Source organism: Sciurus vulgaris, assembly GCF_902686455.1.
Source record: "Sciurus vulgaris genome assembly, chromosome: 2".
NCBI classification, from domain to species: Eukaryota; Metazoa; Chordata; class Mammalia; order Rodentia; family Sciuridae; genus Sciurus; species Sciurus vulgaris.
The window spans coordinates 33,384,359-33,398,625 of record NC_136462.1 but is presented as its reverse complement, the minus strand read 5'-3'; the positions used below and the strand labels follow the sequence as shown (position 1 = coordinate 33,398,625).

Sequence of the window (14,267 nt, the reverse complement as noted above, 5' to 3'; positions counted from 1 at the left end):
TCTGAGTACAGAGTGGGAAAGGTTCTCCACTTTTAAGACCCACGTGAGTAGAGTGGACCTGCCTAGATAATCCAAGACAATCTCCCATCTTGAGGTCCCTAATCACCTCTGCAGAGTCTTTTGCCATGTAAAGTGACAATAGCCACAGGTTCAAGGGATCAGGTTATGGACATCTTTAGGGAACGATTATTCTGGTTACCACATTGACGTTTAAATTAATCTTAAAACACATGCAGTTTTTCTATTTTTTTCATGTTTCAGTATGGTAGATTGTACTTTTCAAGGAATTTATTCACTTCATGTACACTGTCAACTTTATTGGTACAATATTATGATAGACTCATTTAATGTTCTTAATTTCTATAAAATCAGCATTTTCAGAATTATATTTTTTCTTTATTTAGATTTTTACATGAATAATTTATGCCATTTTTTTCTTTTTTGATCAATCTTGCTAAGATTTAAAACTATCTTTTTAAGAAATTCAAAGGAACAACTTTTTGTTCTGATGATTTTTATGAAATGTATGATTGTTGCCTATCTTATTATTTCTTATATTCTATTATTGCTGTCATTATTTCGTGGGGTTTGATTTACCATTCTTATCTCTCTCTATATATTATATATTATTTATATAGTCTAATATTTATATATTATTATTTATATATTATATATATAAATTTTTCTGGTTTCCTGGAGTGCCTGGTAATTTTTTAATGGAATGCTAACATTATCTGAGAAAAATTCTATAATTAATTTGAGTCTTTGGATAAAGTTAGCTTTTCTAGAGAGGACTTTTCTTAAGTAGACTGTTAGGACAGAGATAAATTATTCTAATTCAATATGTATTAAAACTTATTGGAGACTGTGTTCCAGACTTAGTGAGGACTGGTCTATTTTTCCCTTATGTCCCAAGACTTTCTTCCATACTGAGTCAGGAACTCCTTTTTTGTTATTATTGTCTCCACATGAATTAGAGTACTTCAAATTCTATTTAATTTCTCAATTTCTTCCTTCCTCCTTCCTTCCTTCCTTCCTTCCTTTCGTTTTTTTCGTACCAGGGATTGAACCCAGGAGCACCTAACCACTGAGACACGTCCCCAGCCTTTTTAAAATATTTTATTTACAGACAGGATCTAAGTTTCTTAGGGTCAAGCTAAGTTGCTGAGCCTGGCTTTGAACTGGGGATACTGCTGCCTCAGCCTTCCAAGCTCTGTAATTACAGATTTATGCCACTGCGCCCAGGTTTAATTTTTCAATTTCTTAGTTGACACATTGTGCCTACTTTTTCAGTAGCCCAGAGATTGTGAATCTGCAGATGTCTCAAGAAGAAAAGCACTAAAGGCTTTTAGCTCACATCTAAGTGCCTCCTGTCCGTCATGTGTTTGATCCCTCAAGTTCTCTCTGAAGCTTTTGTTATTTCCAAACCATAGCTAGAAATGGAAATCATTTATTTTTTATCTTTCATCTTTTTGTAAAAATTTACTGACTACTCCCAGCTATTCTCCTATTGATCCTTAAAATTATTATATACCATGTAAAAACACCAAACTAGGCTTCTGGATGAAATTTTATCAAATAAATAAAACTAATTTAGGAAGGGAAGCCATTTTCATGATATAACATTCTATTACAGAAAATTGTCACCCCATCTAGGTATCTTATTTTCTTCATGTCTCTACAAGAGTTCTAGGTTTGCTTAAGTATGTATTTTGCCCTCCTTATGAATTTTATTTCTAGGTATTTAAAAGTTTTGGTTTTCACTAAAAATGATATTTTCTCCCCTTGACATTTAAGTTTCTAATTGTTTATGAAAAACGATCAATTTTATATTTTTATCTCATATCCACTCACTTCAACCAATTCTTTTAACAATCATCTTTAACATTTGTGCGAGACCATCAATGAGACAGGCACTATTTTAAGTATCTTACATGTATTATTATTATCCTTGTAAAATTTCCAAGAAGCAAATACTGTGATATCAACTCTATGGATGAAGAAAAAGGTCTAAAGCAGAATTTCTTAATCATTTTGGGAAAACAATCCTCCAATCTAAATATCTGAAAACTTCTATTTACCGGTATTTACACAGATTGTTACTTTTTTATTATTTGGACTAAAACTCATAAAACAATGTTGAGTAATAGAAGAAATAATATTTTTCTTGGCCTGATTTTAATAGAACTGTGTTGTGATTTCTTTCTAAACAAATCTTGAGGTCTCTCTCGATAGTGGCCATAAACTGAGATAGGCATTCTCCAGGCCAATCCAGACTGGGAGGAGAGTTAGCTTCAGGTGTGCCAGTCAGGTGGGACACAAAAGGCAGTGCCACAAAATGCATAAAGTAACTGAAGCCTTTCATTACTCATAGGTCCAGGAGAGAAGAGGGGTGCCTACTGAGACCAATAGAAGGCCAGAGAATGCAGTGTACTCAACCAGCAGATGGAGAATGTGTGAGAGAGAGGTGGGGATGAACTTAAGGACTCACTTTATTGGAGTCTCGGGTGTCACCCAAGTGACTTTCAGGCAAAGAGTTCTAATGGATGGGTTTGAACCAAGAAGATGTGTTGCATGGGGTCACGCTGACTGAGAGGTGGTCACTGCAGCATTTGTGTAGTCTGTCCACTGTGGGGGTGTTAGTGGGCTAAGGCAAGAAGGTTGCGTCTACACGTCCCACAGCAGGGTCAGGTGTTACCAGGAGTCTGTTGTAAAGGCAGATAAATGGATCAACCACACTGAGGAATTGGGAGGAAGTAAACCGGAAACTGTCAAGTGTAATTGCGTCCTGCTTCTGGTATGAAGACAGTCCAGCTTGGATGCCAAGGCGACATAAATTATAAGAATTCACTACAGTTCAGCCCTTGGTGCTTCAGCATTATACTTCAATTGTAAGGCAGCTCTAGTTTGAGTAGTCATGGCAGTCATGTTCAGAGATGCACGGCAGGACGTCAGGATAGAAAGCTGGAACAGAGTAATAGGAGAAGGCATCAGGGCATAAGTGGTCCCAAGAGTGTCAAGAGGTTGATGGACACGGGACAGATGCCTCCTTGGGAAAGCAGTAATCTCCATTACTTGTAGTCCCTTGCATCAGAATTTCCTCTAGGTATGGAGGTATGGAAATGTAGGGGTGCACATCTGAGCAGAGAAGAAATATGCCAGGAACATGGGCAGAGCAGATGACAAATTCAGGAAGAAAAGCAAAAAATGTCTTGTGTCCCTTTTGTACCTTAGGAGAGGCAGTCTCTGGGCATCAATGGGAGGAGGCTTTAGTGTAAGGAGTGGAGGGTCTTCAGCACTGGAGGTGACGTCATCTCCAACGGTGAAGTCTTGGCTTGGCCAGTGTCCTCTGAGGCAAGGTCATCTCCAGCTGGCTAGATTGAGTTTGTATGGGATGTGAGACCAGGGTAGCCTTTTTAAGTGGGTATCCACTTGAGCTGCCAATGGGCTTCCGGATGTAAACCAGTGGAAGTACCCGAACCACTAGGAAGACCAACAGTCAACAGAATGCAGTATGGCTGCATCTGACAGGGCTTTTGTTTTTTGTTTTTTTCTGGTGGACTTTTAATTTTAAATGGGTCCTGTATCACATGAACAACTGCCTGGTCTATAGTACAATCTATGATTAGTCAGTCCCAAGAGGGTATGTGCCCTGGATTTGGCCTCCAGTCCTTGTGGGATGGGGACAAGATGGAAAATTTACAAAAATATAGGTTAAGACCTGGGACAAAACAGAAACTTATTTAGGGGCTTGTTTGCTGGACTGGAATTTGAGAAAAAGTTGTTTGAAGAGACCATTATGTCTTTAATTAAACCAATCGTCTGGGGCCTATTAGAGATGTGAAAGTTTCATCGAATGCCTTTTTCAAGAGACCATCATTAAGTATTTTAAGAAGTGAAATGTGTGTCTTGGTTACAACCAGGAACATTTGTAACTCTGAAGGAAATTAGGAGTGTCCTAGCCAAGTCTTGTATTTTGTCCTTAGTATATGTGGAGACATGAATGATTTTGATTTATATTTTGGGCATTCATGAGTCAAGAGAGTCCCAGTGTTTTTAAGTTGAAGGGGACAGGTTTAGGTAATGACCCAATAGTTTATAATAAACATGAAGAAGGACCGTTTGTTGACCAGGGCATCCAGGGTTAGGATGAATGCCTGAAGTTTGGCCCTGTGTTGTTTTGGGGGTCTGGTCCTTTATTTAGAATATTCTGGCTAAAGGATTGAAAGCAACAACATCACATTAAGCACCCTCCCTTATGGTCAGCAGTGCCGTTTGTGTAGTCCATGAACTTCTATTACTGTGCACTTGGTTAATCCCAATGGGCTCCCCAGGTGGTGAAGGGCCGACCTCCTCCGGCATGCTGACTTCTGGCAAGGGATTGAGAATGGGAAAATCCCCTCCTCCAGTAGGTGGTACATACCAAAGGGCCAGACTGGGCTCCGTCCTGTCTTAGGGACACTTCTGCTGCTGTGAGTGCAGTTGCGTTCAGCACCAGAGGTGAAGTCATCTCCAAGGGCAAGGTCTTTGGTTGGGGGCCATGAGGCAATATCATCTCCAGCAGTGAGATTGTGGGCCAGGTCAATGTCATTTCCTGACCCAATGAATAATGGGCAACTGGGTATGGAAGGTCACAGGCTCAGGGACATGCGAGTCTTTACTTCCAAGAGAGCCCAGGAGTCAGTCAGCCACCTGTTGTTATAACTGTATAGAGCAAGAGGCTGAAAAGGGCAGCTCTTTGCACTAGATGCCCTGGGGCTACTAAAAGCCCTCAGAAGTGGTCAGAATGCCAAGAGGCATGGAAGAGGCTGTCAAAGGCTTCACCATGAAAGAGCTTTTCCTTTTCTCCTCTCTCTCTCTCTGTCTCTCTCCCCTTTCTTCTTTCTTTCTTTTTAAGGCCGTAAGAGAATAGTGTCTTGTGTCCCCTTCAAAGGTAGAGGCACACCGCCCCTGAGAGTCTGCTGAGTTTGACACTGAACAGAACATATTCGCCGAATCTATAAGAGCAAGACGTTTACCAGTTGTCGGCTAGAATAACTAATTTTAATAATGTTGGGTGTGGGGCATGGTGGCCTTACTGAATGGGAACACAGTGAAGGTTGTAGTGATCCATGATGAGGTGCCCTTTATTTTTATCCAGATTTGAGAACAAGCAAAATACAAATTGTTGAACGAAGAAGCATGGGAATGATCACCCTTTTGTTAATTAGGCTTTGTATAAGTTTTAATACTTCAAGGCCCTATTTTAATTTTCTTTAAGCCATACTAACTATTTTAATTGGAGGCTCCTGGGATCCCACTTTATCAAGCCAGTTTGTAAAAACCTAAAGAGTTACTTTTGGTTAACCCATTGGTTATAGCAATGGGTAATGGGACCACAAAAAATTCTAGCAAGGCCACAGTTAATGTGAGACCTATAAACCTTTTTCCTAGCTTATAATTTAGTTACCACCTCAAGATTATAGGAGCAAAAGGTTTAAATTTAGCAAGATCATTAGGTGTAAGTATCCTTTGAGCCCCATTTTGTGTCCATGAAATTTGTCAATGAGTGCATTTTAGCAAATGTTGAAATTAAGTGCATCTATGTTGTAGAGACACAAAAGTCTATAAGGATCCTTTTAAAAATCCTTTTGTTATATAAATTCTTTAGTATATACATTTTGGATTTCTAATTGAATCAAATTATAGAAATTCACTTTAATACTATCATATATACATACATGTACATAATTTATTTAATCTATATTAAAATATATACATAAATATAATTTATTTAATTAAAGTTTTCTCCCCTGTGTTTAGGGTTTTATCTATAAATCAGTAAGAAATCTAGAGCAAGCATGTTTTCTAGACCTGATCTTTGCTTGGTATTTAATATTTTTCTCCTCTCCATCCTACTTTGGACAGGTCTTTTCTTTTCTTTTGGACTTTCAGCTGCCTTTTTTAGTTTCTGTCTCTGCTAGTTAAGAGGAAGAGGGTTGGTCACTGTGGCACACACCTGTAATTCCCAGAAAATTGAGAGACTGAGGCAGGAGGATCACAAGTCCAAAGCCAACTTTAGCAATTTAGTGAGTCCCTAAGCAACTTAGTGTCTCAAAAAATAATAATAATAAAAAGGGCTGGGGATGTGGCTCAGTGGTTAATCAGCCCTGTGAGTTCAATTCCTGGTAGGAAAAAAAAAAAGGGGGGGAAAGAGGAGGAAGAATTGTTTCCAGGAGGCGCTTCCCCCAGGGTCATCAGTCCCTTCCCTACTTCTTTACTTCTTTTCTCTCTTTTTTTTTTTTTTGTTGAAGTCAAGTGCTTAAAATCATTTAAATTTCTAAGGCCGAAATTGGATTTTTCCTCTCTCTTTGGATACTGGACAAGCTCCTGGTGGTCCCAAGTGGCCCCTGTTTCGAGCAGTGGCCTCTGATTCTGGTTCTGGGCTGATGAACAGATAGGCAGCCACCTCTCTCTCTACAGGACCCCAGTGGACCTCATTTAGGTTGAGGAGGAAGAGTGGCAGAAGCAAGGGAAAGCAGTAGCATTGGGATCACAGACCCCGCACCACCATCGATGTCTGTGAGGTGCCAGTGGGAAATAGATGATCTCCTTAGATTGTCTCTAACCAGTTCAGCAGAGTCCCTTTCCATGTGCTAAGGCTCTGCTGGCCTAGTGTCTGCCCGACAGCCTCTGAAGCTGGGATTACCTCTTCTGACTCTTAAGTCCTCGGAATATAGCAGAAGGAGGCAAATTGCTTCCTGATCTTGCATGAAATTTTACTCAAAAAATACATGTGTCTAAAGTTTATATAGCACATTATTAAATTATATCTGTAGATAGAATTTCCTTAAAAACGAATAATGATCCCCAAAGATAGATATTCTCCAATTTGACAGATGTAACAGGGATCCACAGGTAATTAAGTGATTTACTTAGAGGCCTGTGGCTAGTGGAAGTGTCCAGCGCAGAACTCATGACTGCGAGTTCCAGCTCAGGGCTATTTCTTCCACTGTACAGTCCTTTGCGTAGAGGAGTTTGGCTGTCTCTGGTAGCATTTTCTTGTTGAAAAAGAAATCCCCAGTGATAAGAGGTCTTAATGCAGGAGAGCATTTCCCTTTTTTAGGGAGAAAAAGTCGCCGTAGAACCATGTGAAGTGTTAGGCATGAATAAAGCCCACAGAAGTGCCCTCGGACACCAGTGTCTGTCTCTCAGGCCCAGGGGCCAGGTCCACGCTGGAGCGCACAGGTTGGTTGTGATGAAGAACTCAGAAAGCAGCCCTCAGAGACACTCAGGAAAAGGTTGAGGCTCTAAGGGAATGAATCCCCAGAGGACACACTGAAAGATAGGAACTGGGCAAGAATAAAAGTGAGGTGAAGAGAGACCATGTTGTTTGGCAGAAGGGAGAGAGGCAAAGGGAAGAATCCAGAATTCCAGGTTCACTCTGACCACCTTGATCCACCTGAGCAACATCCTCTTCACCAGTGAGATGGGCGGGGGGGTGGTCATTCATCTGTGGGTTGATTGCTCGATTATTTATCAAAAGCCAGCTGAACATTGCCGCATGGCAGGTGCTGGGACACATCAGCACACCCGGGAAAGTTTCTGTTCTCATTGTGTTTCCATTGTAATGGAGAAGGCGAGTGAACTAGGGTATATTTTCAGAAAACTTCAGATGAAAATAATTGGTATGAAGAAAATAAGCCAGGTGAGGGGTTAGAGAGCGGCTGTGGTGGGAAATGTTTTGGTGGCATTTTAGTTGGAATGTTGGGGAATTTCTGTGGAATATGTACCCCCCCATCCCTCCCCCAACCAGGGGCAAATTTATTAAAGATTTCATCCTCATCCTCTAGGTTTGACCTTTGAGAGGTAATCAGGTATGGATGAGGATGCCGGGCAGAGCCTCCAAGACAGAATCGGTGACTTTATTAAGGAAATGAAGAAACCACGCTTCCTCTCTTCTGCTCTTCTTGTGAGGACACAGCAAGAAGGCCATCCTCTGAAAACCAGGAAGAGCGCCCTCACCAGGAACCCAATAGGCCAGCACTTCGATTTTGGACTTCCCAGCCTTCAGAATGATGAGGAGTAATTATCTGTAGTTGAAGCCAACCAGTCTGTGGTCCTTTTGGTATAGCAGCCCTAAGACAGAAAGTCTCTCACAGGAGGTGACGTTTGAGCGGTGACTTGAAAGAAAAGAGAGTGAGCAGGTGTGGGGGCAGAGGAGCAGGGAGGGACTCCGTCCTGGGTACAAGAATCAGCCGTCTTGATTGGAGCCTCAGTAACCATGGAGAGTGGGGTGAGGGTAAGGGAGGGATAGCTGCTGGTGAAGCCAGACAGCCTGCAATCCTGAGATTCTTAACTTGCTTTCATCTTCTCTAGCTTCTTCTTTAAGATAGTACGTCCTCCCTCCTGGTTTAAGTGGTCCTCTTCCTGACGGAAGGCTGCTTCCCTTCATGGGGGCTTGCTTGTCTACCTGCAGCTTGTTTGCTTGCAGAACCCAAAAAGCAAAGTCTCTAATGACATGGTGATTTTTAAAAAATTTTTATTTTCTTTTTGCTTGACACATAATGATTGTCAATGAACCTGGAGGACATTATGTTAAGGAGCACAGTGATTAATCTGCTTAAGTCCCCAGAGGCCCAAGAGCAGCATCAGGCCAGACAGAACAGACTTCAGGCTCCTAGGCAGTCTCTCCCCGAGGAAATCATCACGAAACTTCTGGTGTTGATCTATTGATTACTCTCCCTTTCACCTAGTGAGAAATGCACTACTTGATGAAAAGAAAACAGCTCTTGAAAGGTTTGCTCCTTCCCAAGATGGGGCACAGGCCAGCTGTTATAACAGCATCTGCTTCCATGACACTGATTTAAAAAAGAAGAACAAAAAAAAACCTAATGATTTTTAACTAATCACTAAACCAGTGCATATTTGTTGTTGGGAAATTAGACATGTAGAAAATTAGAAAGAAGAATCATCCAAATACCACCACCTGGAGATACCTATTATTAAGATTTCTAATTTTACTTAATTATACACATACTTTTGCATATACCTGATATCATTTGGTCCCTGGATTATATGGAGCTGTGGTTTGGATATGGTTTGCATCTCTCAAAGGTTCATGTGTTGGAGGTTTGGTCCCCAGGGCGGCACAACTGGGTGGAGCTGTGGAATCTTTGAGAGGTGGGGCCTAGGGAGAGGTCCTTAGATCAGTAGTTCTCAAGTGAGACCCCTTGAATTCTCCTGAGGGAGTTATTAAAGGGGCAAGCCCGCCCCACCCCCTTTCTAGATGTCATCTTTTCCTCACTCCCACACGGGTCTTGCCATGTTTGTCTTTGCCATAAGGCTACACAGATGAGGCCTAGCCTTCACCAAGCCTGCACTGTGGTCCTTGGACTTTCAGCCTCCAGAGCCCTGAGATAAGTAAACTCTTTCCTTCCTAAGTAGACTGTCAGATGTTTCCCTGTGGTGATAAAAGCTGAATAATACACATAGTATTCCCTTTCTTATGGACATTACCTTTTAATCCCATAGACTGGCCTCTGGGCTCTAGTGGCACCAAGGGAAAGAGTGCAGGGAGAGGCTGGAGTTGGCAAAAAAGGCCGGCATTCTGTCCCACGTGGCTATGTTGTGAGGTAAACACCACTGTGTTATAGCCATGGCCATCCCCCCAATTTATAAGGCCTCAGCCAAAGAGGATAAGGGGCCTGCAGACACCTGGGGACTGGGTTTTAGATCAAGTCATTGTATTTGGCATGGAGATGTCAGTCAGACTTGTTTCCATGCAGGATTCACTCTGAAGAACATACACAACCCCATGAATGGCACTTAGAAATTCATTCTGGCTTCCGTCATGGCACAGGCATTCTGACATTTTTTATTTTTGTATTTGTTCTGGTTTGTTGTACATGACAGAATGCATTTGTACATTCTGGTAGATCATACATAAGTGGAGTGCAATCTCTCATTTTTCTGATTGTACATATGGCAGGGTCACTCGGGTCACCCAGTCATACGTGTACGTGAGGAAATAATGTCCGGTTCACTCCACTCCCATTCCTACCCCACGCCCCTTCCCTCCCTTCACTCCCCTCTACCTAATATAAAGTAACTATTCTTCCCTGTCCCCTCCCCACCTCATTGTGAATTAGCACTCACATATCAAACACTCGGCCTTTGGTTTTTTGGGTTTGGCTTATTTCACTTACCATGATGTTCTCTAACTCCATTTACCAGCAAATGCCATGATTCCATTCTTCTTTAAAGATGAGTAATAATTCCATAATGTGTGAGTGTGTGTGTGTGTGTGTGTATCACATTTTCTTTATCCATTCATCTGTTGAAGGGCATCTAGTTGGTTCCCTACTTTAGTTAGCTAAGGTGAATTGAGCTGCTATAAATACTGTAGTTTGCTGATTTTAAGTCCTTTGGGTATAAACGGAGGAGTGGGATAGCTGGGTCAAATGGTGGTTCCCTTCCAGGTTTTCTGAGGAATCTCCATACTGCTTTGCATTCTGACTTTCAACCTACTAAGCTGGTCTTTCTAACCAGGGAATTGACTGATTCTTTGCCTTTAGAGATAAGGCAGCTATCTTCAGCAAAGATACTATCAGAGATTTATTATTCTCCCCCTGATTGGAACCACAACTTCAGTTGCCTCCTTATTTTTGCCCAGGGCAAATTTCTTAATGGAGTTTGTAGCGAGTCAACTTACAGACTTTAAAAGTTTTCACATTCCCACAATTTTGGTGTCTTTGTTATCTTTTCCATTCTGTGGCCAAGACTAAAGCAGGAGCTATATGTAGACCTAACTCACTCACTGACTCGCCCTAATCACAGCACACACGTAACTTTACTGCCCCTTATTGCTTACTCGAGCTCAGAGGGTAGTAAGAGATACATCACATGAGCAGCAGGCTCTGTTAACTAACTGCCTAACAGCCATTTTCCCTTTCTTTTGCCTTGACCACAGCAACAGCCAACATCCACAAAAGGCACCAAAAAGGAAGAGATGAAAAGGCTGCATACGTAAATTGTGACTGGACTAAACCAGTTGTAGAAATCTTAATCCCCCTTGCCAGATACTCACGTTTAGGCCTTATAGTTAGAGATGACTGTATGATTCAGCTCCCACCAAGGGGATAGGAGAAAACCTGGGAAATTTTTTTTCTTCCTGATGAGCAGGAAAGTGTTTTTTCTTTTGTTTCCCTTTTCTCAACTTTGAAGGTAGTGTGAAGACCTAAGGCCTAGAAATGTGGCAGCCATCTTGTGACAATGAGGTAACAAGCATATGCAGGAAAGTCGGCAAGCTAAGCATGCTGGAGTTGAAGGGTGAAAAGTATCTAGACTCTTGATCACTTTTCAAAGTTGCCAATGAACTCTGGAACAGCCTACTTCCGGAAACTTCCTTGGGGGGAAAAATATTTCTGACAGTTTGAAGTACTCTTTCTTGCAGGTACTATGTCCTGAAGGATACATAGCTAGAGTGACCAATAAAAGTGGAAGATCCAACTTTCTGAAGGGCAGCCTTAACCTTGTAGTAAATGCAGTACAAACCAACATTCAGTTTCAGAATCTTGCCACTTGCAAGAATTTAAAGAGGACCACATTGCCAAGTGTTTCTTGTTCATGTGAAGCTATTGGTGTTTCTTTATGATTGATTATGCACAGGATATCTGGACCTGAGAAGCTGAAAACTGTAGGAAAGACATAGGCAGGATCTTCCCTTATGAATACAGACTATAAAAGTAATTGGACTGGCCATGGCTTTAGCTCAACATGGGTTGTGTGATTGATGACCACGTGTGAAATTATTTAGGACAGAGTATAGCAGAAGGCACAGCTGCTGGGTCATTGGGATCTGATCTGGCTAGCTGAGGCCATATCTCTGAGGAGGGAGGAATGGAGTTTCCTTTATAGCAAGCGATGCAAATGGAAGGGACTGTAACTGTGGCAGGAAGTAATTCTAATAATACGAAAAACTTTTAAATACCAAGGAGTGTAATAAGGGCTTACCTGAATTATTCCTTTAAATCCTCGGAAAGATCCTACAAAAAAAAAAGTTACTACTTTTAGCTCAGTTTCACAAAATGAAGATATCCATGCATGGAGAGGTTAAGTAACTTGTCCAATATTATACAGCCACTAAGTAATAGAGCTGGGATTTGAATTTAGTCAGGCTCCGGAAACTCGGCAGCCACCTCCTTAAACTACGTCTGACGTCCTTGAGTGAAGCTTGTGTGGTGCAAGTGAAAGGGAGAAGGGGAGCTGGGTAAACTGGAAATGCACGTTGCTGTGCTGGAGGAAGGCTGACCCAGCGCTGCCATACCCATGGGACTGCCTTCTCTGGGTAGCTTCTCCGCTCTCCACTTCTAAAGCAGTACCGTCCAGCTGTGTCACTTGGAGCAGGGCAACAATGGATGATCCATTGTGGTTGCTAAAATAATGGACCAGGGGAATCGGTGACAGGGGGTGTGAAGGATGATTCATGCTGTGTCCATCTGACATTAAAAGCGAGGTTGTGCTGGGTGTGATGGCTCACGCTTGTAATCCCAGTGACTTGGGAGGCGGAGGCAGAAGGATCTTGAGTTCAAAGCCAGCCTCAGCATCGTAGAGAGGCCTGAGTAGCTTAGTGAGACCCTGTCTCTAAATAAAATATTTTAAAAAGGCTGGGGATGTGACTCAGTGGTTAAGTGCCCTGAGTTCAATCCCTGGTACCAAAAAAAAAAAAAAAAAAAAAGAAAAAAGAAAAAAAGCTACATTGTTTATTTCCTTTATTTTTGGGGACACTGTATGAATTTTGTATTCTCACTGAAAACTGAAAACTTGGACTTTTTTTCCGTAGGGAAGATTTTCCTAGAACCAGAAATTGGACGGTATTGGACAAACCAGGATGGTTGGTCACTTTGGCCAATAAACTGAGAGAGTGCATATAAAGCATTTAGTGTGATGCCTAGAGCACACAAGTGTCCAGCAGGGTCTTGGGGAAGTTGAATCTGGACTTAGGGGCACAGAGATGCCCAGCATTCTCCCAGTGAGGGGAATGAACTCATTTAACCACATGGAGGCAGGTTAAGAGTTTGGGAGAGCTTTTAGCCCTGTTTTAGTTATTGTCTAGGATTCTCTAACAAGCTACGTAAAAGGGTTTAGCTGGGCTTTTTCAGGAGGATCATTAGCAAGGCAGATAGGAGTGGGCAGACAGGCTGCAGGGAAAGACCATGCTGGACCTATTTTTCTTCTTTCTTTGTGTTCCTGAGAATTGAACCCAGGGGCACTCTACTACGGAGCTACCTCTCCCCTTTTTAGTTTTCTATTTTGAAAGAGGGTCTCACTAAGTTGCCCAGGCTGGCCTCGAATGTGCCATCCTCCTGCCTCAGTCTCCTGAGTAGCTGGGATTACAGGCTTGGGCCACATGTGGCAGGACCTGTTTCCTAACTCATGAAACTTAGAAGAATAACCGAGGCAGAGTCAGGCCGCCTCAGCCCCTCATGATAAGGTCGACAAATAAAATTCAGGAGATCCAGTTAGATTTCCATTTCAAATAAACAACAATGCTAATTGTTGATACAATTTTAAAATATTAGTGCATCTCAAATACAGTGTGAGACATATATATCTATATTTAAAGTATTCAATAATTATTTGAAGTTCAAGTTGACCTGAGAATCCTCTATTTTTATTTACTAAATTTGGCAACTCAACTGCATAGGAAAGTGGGAACTTAACAAATGTTAACTGATTTATACCTGTATATAATATGTAATGATCAAATCAGGGTAATACGCATTTTTTATCTCTTCAAATCTCAACCACTAATCATTTCTAAGTGTTGGGCCATTTCCTACCCTTTTAGTTATTTTGAAATGTATCACAGATTGTTGAAGACGATAGTTATTCTCTGTGCTACAGAAACCCGGAACTAATTTCTCTAACTGTATTTTTTGGTAGTGCTTCAATTTATAATCTATAATCATCTTATAAAAGTGTTCAAATTCACTGAGTTAAGATTTATTGTGGCATTTCCATGTATTTACATGAAAAACTTCGGTCAGATTCATTCCACTGTTCTTCCCCTATCCTGTCCCTTCTTCCTCTCCTTCAATCCCCTTTGTCTACTCTGCTAATCTTTCTTCTCTTTTTAATTAATTTTTTACTGGTTCTTTTCAGTTATGCATGACAGTAGAATCCATTTTGATATAATTGTATAAGCATGGACTATATGGTATTCTAATTAGGATCCCAGTTTTGTGGATGCACACGATGGTGAGATTCACTGTGGTGTGTTCATA

The 14,267-nt window shown here is 41.4% G+C and overlaps 1 long non-coding RNA gene across 1 annotated transcript; it reads left to right on the top strand.

The window, feature by feature from the left end:
* Positions 1-9,160: 9,160 nt before the first annotated feature.
* LOC306654004 lies at positions 9,161-12,289 on the top strand. Its single transcript, XR_013761858.1, has 3 exons — positions 9,161-9,614; positions 11,206-11,258; positions 11,435-12,289. It is a non-coding gene; the product is annotated as an uncharacterized lncRNA (long non-coding RNA).
* Positions 12,290-14,267: the final 1,978 nt, after the last annotated feature.